Consider the following 11,064-nt stretch of genomic DNA (forward strand, 5'->3'; position numbering starts at 1 on the left):
AAGGATCTGAGAAGCTGATAATGTAGTAAAATAATCATCATTAAGAACAACTATTAAACTATTGATTGAAAGCTTATGTTCCCAGTGCCCTAAGAAACATGTTACATTCTTTAGCCCACTTTTTCTCCCCATGAAGTGTATTATCTCCTTTTTTTTTTTTTTTTTTTTGAGACAGAGTTTCGATCTTGTTGCCCAGGCTGGAGTGCAATGGCACGAGTTCGGATTACCGCAACCTCTGCCTCCCGGGTTTAAGCGATTCTCCTGCCTCAGCCTCCCGAGCAGCTGGGATTACAGGTGTGTGCCACCATGCCCAGCGAATTTTCTATTTTTAGTAGAGACGGGGTTTTTCCATGTTGGTCAGGCTGGTCTCGAACTCCTAACCTCAGGTGATCCACCTGCCTCAGCCTCCCAAAATGCTGGGATTACAGGCGTGAGCCACTGCGCCCGGCTTATTATCTCCATTTTAAAAGTCAAGGAACTGGGGCTTACAGAACTTAAATAACTAGCTGAAGATTAAAGACGTAAAATACCGACTTGGATTTTTTTCCCATATTAAATTTTTTAAAGTTTCCTTATTCTCTTTTCAGCAATATTTTTAAGTGGGAATTAAGTAAATAAAAGTAAATAAAGTAGTTATTGAATCTGAAAATATCAAGGACTTTTTTTAGTTATTTTATGTATCTTACTACAGGTAAGAAGTGATTTTTTTTTTAAATATGCAGAGATCACATCAGAGCTGTATTGAAGATGGAAAATGGGGGATTATTTAATAAATGATATTGGGACAACGAGATAGCTATATGGGGAAACAAAAAACAACAACAACACACACCCCCTAGATTCATATTACTCCTAACACACTCCACCCCCAAAATCACAGGTGGATTTTTTTTATTTTTTTAATTTAATTTTTTTTTTTGGAGCCCAGGAATTTGAGACTACTCTGGGCAACATAGTGAGACCCCCCACCTCTATAAAAAAAATTTTAAAAATTAGCTGAGTGTGATGGCACATGCCTGTAGTCCAGGCTACTTGGGAAGCTGAGGTGGGAGGATGGCTTCCGCCTGGGAGGTTGAGGCTGCAGTGAGCTCTGATCATGCCACTGCATTCCAACCTGGTGACAAGAGTGAGACCCTGTCTCAAAGGAAAAAAAAAAGGAAGTTAGCCCTTGCTTATACGTGTTGAAAATGTTTCTCCCCAGCCTGCCTGTTTCTTGCATTGCTGTGGTGTTTTTATGCCTTATAGGGATGTAAAACATTTATGCGGTAAAATTTGTTGGTGTTTTTTCCTTTTTGGCGTCTAGATTTCCTGCCATGTTAGAAAGAGCTTCTTCAATCCATGATTTGAAAAAGTTTTAGTGTTCTTCTAATACTTTTGATTTCATTTTTTAAAATCAAAAAATTTAGCATAGACAAAAGAATATACATTATGTGTACATAGGTTGAGGGGGATAATAATAAAATAAACACCAGTAAAAACCTAAGAAATTGTTGTTTAGCGGTTTCACTTTTTTAATCATTTATTTTAATTTTTTTTAGAGACAAGGACTTGGTATGTTGCTAGGCTGATCTTGTAGGAGGGCTCAAGCCATCCTCCCACCTCAGCCTCTTGAGTAGCTGGGATTGCAGGCACCTGCCACCATTTCCGGTTATTAGTTTCATTTTTTTACATTAAAAAATATTCAGAGCCAGGCACAGTGGTTTATGTTTGTAATCCTGACACTTTGGGAGGCCAAAAGGGAGGATGACTTGAGGCCAGGAGTTTCAGACCAGCCTGGGCAACAAAGCAAGACCCCGTCTCTAAAAAATTTAAAAGATTTAAAAAAAAAATCCATCTGGGGCCAGGTGGGGTGACTCACACCTGTAATCCCAGCACTTTGGGAAGCCGAGGCAGGCGGATCACGTGAGGTCGGGAGTTCGAAACCAGCCTGACCAACATGACGAACACTCACCTCTACTAAAAATACAAAAATTAGCCAGGCATGGTGGCAGGCACCTCTAATTTCAGCTACTCGGGAGGCTGAGGCAGGAGAATCACTTGAGCCCAGGAAGCAGAGGTTGCAGTGAGCTGAGATCAAGCCACTATGCTCCAGCCTGGGCTACAGAGTAAGACTCTGTCTCAAAAATAATAATAATAAATAATAAAATAAAATAAAAAAGAATGAGGTGCTTCTGAATTGATAAAGAATGATAGCCATAATTCAGAGTTAAATGAAAAAAGCAAGTCATACAATCATTATGTAAAGTATAATTCTATTTGTATTTTTAAAAGGACAAATGTGTATGTGCTTCCAAAATGCCTGGAAGCGTATCCTCCAAGAAACTGTGTACATCGAGCCTACTGAGTGTGGAAGAGGGAGTGAGGAAGGAACAGGAGGCTGACATTTGACTTCATTGGACTCTGTTCTGTGCGACTTTTTTCTTTTCATATCAAGCATGGATAATTCTTATAATTAAAAAAAACCATTCAAGTTATTTGAACATATGGCTGGTAACTAGTCTTCATAATTCACCAGAAGTACTCAAGCTTTAGAACATGTAAATTATTTTCCCCTAAAATGCCTTAAGCAGAACTAGGGTGCTTTAGCAAGCCTTGTAGCAGACTGAAGCTTGTTTCTAGGCATTTTCTATGAAATTGGCTTCCAAGTTTATGTAGTACAAATATAAGCCAATAACGAGCCTCAGCTATATCTCCCGTTGCACTTTTTCAGGTTGAGCCTCCAGCAGCACTTCTTTCTTCCCCACTGCCAGTTCTCCGAGCTCACCTTGCATTTACCCACAGCGGGTTTTCACTTTATAATTTATTGTAAATCAAAATTTCTCCCTCTCCAGTTTTTTCCCCTCGGGCCAGGTAAGTAACCCCTGGTAGCCTTTGAAAGTCCCTGCACTGAGTTGGAATGGAGAAATGGTTGATGTTTCAGAGCACATGTGTGAGCAAATACAGAGGGTGGTGAAACAGCTTTTCAAAACAAAGGATCAAATATCAGAAACCCTTTTCCTTTGTTTGGCTGTGATTTATTGTGGATTAGCAATTAAGATTTCCAATTCTGGCCGGGCACAGTGGCTCATGCCTGTAATCCCAGCACTTTGGGAGGCCGAGGTGGGCGGATCACCTGAGGTCAGGAGTTTGAGACCAGCCTGACCAACATGGTGAAACCCCATCTCTACTAAAAATACAAAATTAGCCGGGCATGGTGGTGCATGCCTGTAATCCCAGCTACTTGGAAGGCTGAGGCAGGAGAATCACTTGAACCCAGGAGGTGGAGGTTGCAGTGAGCCGCGATGGCACCATTGCACTCCCGGTTGGGCAACAAGAGCAAAACTCCATCTCAAAAAAAAAAAAAAAGATTTCCAATTCAACTCCAGACCCTATTGAATTTTATTTCCACCAAGGTAGAAGCGGGTCGATTACCAACACACTTACAGATAGATCTCAAGAAACCCTGCTTCACTGAGCCACGTCGGATTCAGGCGAGGGATGTCCTTCCCTTTGAGTCACACTTAGCCACAGCATGTTGTCTGGGGCACTAGGATGCCTTTTGGATGAGATCTAAACCCAACATCTGACTCCTGACCACTTGTGGTTATTAAAAGTCTCCTAGGGCTTGTGAAAGAATTAAAGGGAGGAGACGCTGATTTTCATTGTCTTGGCCCAATTCCAAGTTTGATAATTAGGAGTCCTCCTCCCTCTGTCTTCCTGCGATTTCACTGAGACGTGCAATTCCACACTTCCTGTTATAAACAGCTGTCCACTGTTAACTGAGTGAGCCAGAGAGCCAGCGAATTCCACCCTAAGGGAAGCTGCATTTCAAAATAAACATTTCCTCCACATCTACTTGTAAATTACCTAGGTTTACCTTGGAGGAAAGGTGTTATTTTCTAGGGATGAGAAGGGCATAATAATGGGGAGTTGAGAACTATCCACAAACCCTAGTTTGTCTAAACACCAAACAAACAAGACTAACATTGATCACAAAGGGGCCCTCAGAAGAAATCTCCTCACTAAAGAAAATACATTTTAGATTCTAAGATTGTCTTTAGGGGGTCTAGAATTTAATTGTATAACATTATTGTGGCAGGTGCTATTAGCCACCAAAACTCACTTCTTCAATCCAAGGCATCTACACAAACAGAATGAAGAGGGAAAACTCTGTAACCCAGAAAAAAAAACAGAAAAATTCACCTCCGCCATCCAAGCTCCGGTGTCGATGTGACACACGCCTAGCCACTCATTTTAGTGCTTCCCTCCTCTTTGTTCAACTTTTCTAGGCACCTTAATTTCAAAATATCCACATTCCCATTCCTTTCAATGCCAAATTATCTCCTTCTACTACTCCAATTTCCAGAATAAATTCTGCTATGGCCGGGCACAGTGGCTCACGCCTGTAATCCCAGCACTTTGGGAGGCCAAGGTGGGTGGATCACCTGAGGTCAGGAACTCGAGACCAGCCTGGCCAACATGGTGAAACCCCATCTCTACAAAAATTCAAAAAATTAGCTACCCATGGTGGTGGGCATCTGTAATCCCAGCTGCTCAGGAGCCTAAGGCAGGAGAATCGCTTGAACCCGGGAAGCAGAGGTTGCAGTGAGCTGAGATCGCGCCACTGCGCTCCAGCCTGGGCCACAAAGTGAGACTGCATCTCAAAAAATAAATAAAATAAAATAAATTCTGCTACATTTGTTTTTTTTAAATCTTATTAATAAAAACAGCATTTTAACATGGAAGCAACCAAGATGTCCTTCATTAGGTGAACAGATAAACTGTGATACATTCATGCAATGCAGTATTATTCCACGCTAAAAAGGAATGCGCTATCAAGCCAGGAAAAGGCATGGAGGTGCTGGGTGTGGTGGCTCACCCCTAAAATCTCAGCACTTTGAGAGCCAAAGGCAGGAGGATCCCTTGAGGCCAGGAGTTAGAGACCAGCCTGAGCAAAATGGTGAGACTCTGGCTCCACAAAAATAGTAATGATTTTTAAAAATAAAAATAAAAAATAAAGAAAAGGTGTGAAGGAACATTAAAGGCATATTACCATGTGAAAGAAACCAGTGTGAAAAGGCTACATACTATTTGAGTCCAACTATCTGACATTCTGGAAAAGGCAAAACTATGTCTAGGAAAGGCATATTCTGGGAAAGGCAGTAAAGGGATTAGTGGTTGCGAGGGCCTTGACAGAGGGAGGGATAACTAAGTGGACAGTGAAACTATTATTCTGCATGATACTTTATTGGTGGATATGTGTTACTATACATTTGTCAAAACCCACAGAATGGGCCAGGCGCCGTGGCTCACGCCTATAATCCCAGCACTTTGTAAAGGGAGGCAGAGGCAGGAGGATCATTTGAGCCCAGGAGTTCAAGGCTGCAGTGAGCTGTGATTATACCACTGCACTCCAGCCTGGGCGACAGAGGGAGACTCTGTATCCAAAAACAAAGAGGCTGAGTGCAGTGGATCATGCCTGTAATCCCAGCACTTTGAGAGGCCAAGGCAGGCGGATCACTTGAGGTCAGGAGTTCTAGACCAGCCTGGCCAACATGGTGAAACCCCATCTCTACCAAAAATACAAAAAAGTAGCCCGGTATGGTGGCACATGCCTGTAATTCCAGCTACCCGGGAGGCTGAGGCAGGAGAATTGCTTGAGCCTGGGAGGCAGAGGTTGCAGTGAGCCGAGATTGCACCACTACACTCCAGCCTGGGCGACAAAGCGAGACTCCGTCTCAAAAATAAATAAATAGGCCAGGCACGGTGGCTCACGCCTGTAATCCCAGCACTTTGGGAGGCCGAGGCGGGTGATCACAAGGTCAAGAGTTCAAGACCAGCCTGGCCAAGATGGTGAAACCCTGTATCTACTAAAAATACAAAAAATTAGCTGGCTGTGGTGGCACGCACCTGTAATCCCAGCTACTCCAGAGGCTGAGGCAGAGAATTGCTTAAACCTGGAGGGGCGGAGGTTGCAGTGAGCCAAGATCACGCTACTGCACACCAGCCTGGGCGACAGAGTGAGACTCCGTCTCAAAAAAATAAAATAAATAAATAAATAAATAAAACAAACCATGGACTTTAGTGAACAAGACTGTATCAACATTGACTCATCAGTCATAACAAAGAGACCACACTGACAGGAGATGTTAATAACAGGGGTAGCAGTGGGGAGTGAGGGGGTATACAGGAAAAGGAACTCTGTCCTTTGGGCTCAATTTTGCTGTGAACCTAAAACCGCCTAAAAAATGAAGTCTATTGGCCGGGCGTGGTGGCTCACACCTGTAATCCCAGCACTTTAGGGATTACACACCCATAATCCCAGCGAGGCAGGTGGAACAGCTGAGGTCAGGAGTTCAAGACCAGCCTGGCCAACATGGTGAAACCCCATCTCTACTAAAAATATAAAAAATTAGCTGGACGTGATGGTGGGCACCTGTAATCCCAGCTACTCAGGAGGCTGAAGCAGGAGAATTGCTTGAACCCAGGAGGTGGAGGTTGCAGTGAGCCGAGATCACACCAGTGCACTCCAGCCTGGGGAAGAGGAGCAAAACTCCATCTCGAAAATTAAGAGTCTATTAATTAAAAAAGCAAGACCATTTGAGTTCTGTCCTTTTTATGGTGAAGAATGGAGACTTGCTCAACATCTGAAGTACAGATTTAGCCTGAGGAGGTTCCAACGTGGAAGCCAGGCAAAGCGGAGCAATCTGACCTCAGGAAGGGAAGAGACGAAAGTGAGGCCACGGGAACGTCAGGACTGCAGCTCTCTCCCCAGCGTTAATGTCACTGGTCCCCTGTTCTCATCTTCCCACCCCCCAGCCTCCTCACCCTGCACCGCATGGCTTTTCTTGACTTCACAGCCTTCTCCTGTTTGCACCTGCCTCGTAATCGCGGCTTGCATGTGGCTTCTCACAGCCTCTCCGGTTGTTCCGTAGCTTTTGACTGAGCGGCTTGGGCGGCTTCTGCCAATTCCTCATGACTTCAGTATTTCCTAGTTAAAATTCCTCAGAGGAAGAAACGTAATTGGCCCAGGTCATCCTTTCAGGCCCCACCCTGGCCTGGCCACTGAAGGCTGTCAGGCGTCGGTCAGTGCACAGCCAGGCTGTCCCAGGGAGCTGCTTCCCCAAAGGCTCAGCAGGACAGCTTGTCTGAAGATGGGCCCAGGGGCGTGACAGCTCTCCTGATGTGTCACACAAATACCAGAGTATCCCCTTAGCTGGGGATACATTCCAGACCCCCAGGGATGCCTGAAACCTTGGATAGTAAACTATTTCTTCCATGCTTTTTCCTAGGCATTCATACCTAAGATAAAGTTTAATTTATAAATTAAGCACAGCAGGCCGAGCACAGTGGCTCCTGCCTGTAATCCTAACACTTTGGGAGGCCAAGGCGGGTGGATCACAAAGTCAGGAGTTCGAGACCAGCCTAACCAACATGGTGAAACCCCGTCTCTACTAAAAATACAAAAATTAGCTGGGCGTGGTGGTGCATGCCTGTAATCCCAGCTACTCAGGAGGCTGAGGCAAGAGAATCGCTTGAACCCAGGAGGTAGAGGTTGCAATGAGCCGAGATCGTGCCACTACACTCCAGCCTGGCCACAGAGTGACACTCAATCTCAAAAAAAAAAAAAGAAAATGAAAAAATTAAAAAAAAATTAAGCACAGTAAAAGATTAACAAGAGGGCTGGGGCATGGTGGCTCACGCCCATAATCCCAGCACTTTGGGAGGCCAAAGTGCAAGGATCCTTTGAGCCCAGGAGTTCGAGACCAGCCTGGGCAACAAAGTGAGACTCTGTCTTTACAAAAAATACAAAAAGTTACCCAGATGTGGGGATGCACACCTGTAGTCCCAGCTACCTGGGAGGCTGAGGTGGGAGTCTCACCTGAGCTCCAGAGGTTGAGGCTGCAGTCAGCTCTGATCACACCATTCCACTCCTGCTTGGGCAACAGAGTAAGACTCTGTCTCAAAACAAAAACAGTATAGTGCAATAAAAGTTACATGGGCCAAGTACTGTGGCTCACACTTCTAATGCCTGTAATCCCAGCATTTTGGGAGGCTGATGCAGGAGAATCATTTGAGCCCAGAAGTTCGAGACCAGCCTGAGCAATGTAGGGAGATCCCATCTCTACAAAAATACAAAAATTGGCCAGGCACAGTGGCTGATTCTTGTTATCCCAGTACTTTGGGAGGCTGAGATGGGCAGATCATCTGAGGTCAGGGGTTTGAGTCCAGCCTGGCCAACATGTGAAACCCTGTCTCTACTAAAAATACAAAAATTAGCCAGGCATGGTGGTGCATACCTGTAATCCCAGCCACTTGGGAGGCTGAGGCAGGCGAATCACTGGAACCTGGGAGGCGGAGTCTGCAGTGAGCCAAGATCAGGCCACTGCACTCCAGCCTAGGCGACAGAGTGAGACTCTTTCTCAAACAAACAAACAAAAAGTATCCAGGCTTGGTGGCATATGCTTGTAGTCCCAGCTAATTGGGAGGCTGAGGTGGGAGGATCCCTTGAGCCTAGGAGGTAGAGGCTGCCGTGATCACACCACTGCAATCCAGCCTGGGCAACAGAGCAAGATCCTGTCTCAAAAAGGAAAAGAAAACTTACTTGAATGTGATTGCTCTCCTTTGCTCTCAAATTATTATACTGTACTTTACTCACCTATTTTCAGACACAGTTGACCACAGGACACTGAAAGCGAGGAAAGAGAAATGGCAGATACAGGTGGGACTACTGTAATGTACTTTTGGAATGGGTGGTGGCAAAAAAAGATAAGAGTTATGCTAGTGTCAGCTCATGCCTGTAATCCCAACACTTTGAGAGGCCAAAGCGGGTGGATCCTTTGAGCCCTTAAGTTTGAGACCAGCCTGGGCAACATGGTGAAATCTGTCTACTAAAAATACAAAAAATAGCTGGGCGTGGTGGTGTGCACCTGTATTCCCAGCTACTCAGGAGGCTGAGGCAGAAGAATCACTTAAACCCAGGAGGCGGAGGTTGCAGTGAGCTGAGATCATGCCACGTCACTCCAGCCTGGGCAACAGAGTGAGACTCTGTCTCAAAAACAAAAATAAAAAAATACAAAAAATTAGCTGGGTGTGGTGGTGTGCACCTGTAGTCCCAGCTACTCGGGAGGCTGAAGTGGGAGGATTGTTTGAGCCCAGGAAGTTGAGTCTGCACTGAGCTGAGATCTGCCAATGCACTCCAGCTTGGATGACAGGAGTGAGATCTTGCCTCAAAAAAAAAGAAAAAGAGGGGGCGGTGGCCAGCTGTAATCCAGCATTGGAGCGAGGGGGGATCACGAGTCAGGAGATCGAGACCATGTGAAACCGTCTCTAAAAAAAAAAAAAAAAAAATAGCCGGCGTGGGGGGCTGTAGTCCAGCTATCGGAGGCTGAGCAGGAGAATGGTGAACCGGGAGGGAGCTTGCAGTGAGCGAGATGCACCACTGCACTCCAGCTGGTGACAGGCAAGACTCGTCTCAAAAAAAAAAAAAAAAAAAAAAAAAGAAAAAGAAAGAAAGATAAAGGTAAAACTGAACCTTAGCAACTATTTTTTAAATAATCACCTTTACAGTGGACATTTGTCCTTTCTTACAGAGAAAACCCAAAAGAAGGGGAGAAGGGGCAGACCATAAGTTACAGAATGTTCACATTATCTTGATCAGTAAAAATTCTATAAGAATGACCCCCGAAACAGCCGGACGCAGTGGCTCATGCCTGTAATCCCAGCACTTTGGCAGGCTGAGGCGGGTAGATCACCTGAGGTCAGGAGTTTGAGACCAGGCTGGCCAACATGGCGAAACCCCATCTCTACTAAAAATTCAAAAAATTAGCCGGGCATGGTGGTGGGCACCTGTAATCCTAGCTACTTGGGAGGCTGAGGCAGGAGAATTGCTTGAACCTGGGAGGCAGAGGTTGCACTGAGCCGAGTCGAGATTGCACCATTGCACTCCAGCCTGGGTGACAGAGCGAGACGCTGTCTAAAAAAATAAAAAGAATGATCCCTGAAACATATCCCCACAAGAAGCCTTTCAAAAAGACCCCATGACCTTCAAACTAGTGGCAAATTCTTACTATACCCAAAGAGAGTAAAGATAACACCAAGTACACACGCCTGTAATCCCAGCACTTTGGGAGGCTGAGACGGGTGGATCACGAGGTCAGGAGATCAAGGCCATCCTGGCTAACATGGTGAAACCCCGTCTCTACTAAAAATACAAAAAAATTAGGCCGGGCGCGGTGGCTCACGCTTGTAATCCCAGCACTTTGGGAGGCCGAGGCGGGCGGATCACGAAGTCAGGAGATCGAGACCACGGTGAAACCCCGTCTCTACTAAAAATACAAAAAAATTAGCCGGGCGTGGTGGCGGGTGCCTGTAGTCCCAGCTACTCGGAGAGGCTGAGGCAGGAGAATGGCGTGAACCTGGGAGGCGGAGCTTGCAGTGAGCCGAGATCGCGCCACTGCACTCCAGCCTGGGCGACAGAGTGAGACTCCGTCTCAAAAAAAAAAAAAAAAAAAAATTAGCCAGGCGTGGTGGTGGGCGCCTGTAGTCCCAGCTACTCGGGAGGCTGAGGCAGGAGAATGGCATGAAACCAGGAGGCAGAGCTTGCAGTGAGCAGAGATCGTGCCACTGCCCTCCAGCCTAGGCGACAGAGTGAGACTCAGTCTCAAAACAAACAAACAAAAAATGTTAAATATTTCCCAAGAACCTGTGACTAGATTATATCTACATAATGGTCTGTATCTGTGTGTTTGTGAAGAATTCTCCCCGTAGAGGTAGATTCTTGTCTTCCTAAGACAAATCTGAATTAGTCCCAAGATCACATCATCAGTGACTTCATGTCCTCCCTCCCCTTCGTCCCTGTTTAGATTCCATGGTCAGAGTCCTCTCTCCCATGTGTACACCTTTAGCAACCTCCCCCTCTTACTTCCTCACACTCCCTGGGCAAAACCACAACCCTGGTGATAATTCCAATTTGCTGCCTGGTAGGCACCTGCACCTGTCCAGCCAAATGAGGCTGGCATCACATTAACAAGTTTCACTTTCAAATTCACAACCACAAACCTCACATGGAGTCTTCATGCCCCT

Source organism: Nomascus leucogenys, chromosome 24 (assembly GCF_006542625.1).
Source record: "Nomascus leucogenys isolate Asia chromosome 24, Asia_NLE_v1, whole genome shotgun sequence".
NCBI classification, from domain to species: Eukaryota; Metazoa; Chordata; class Mammalia; order Primates; family Hylobatidae; genus Nomascus; species Nomascus leucogenys.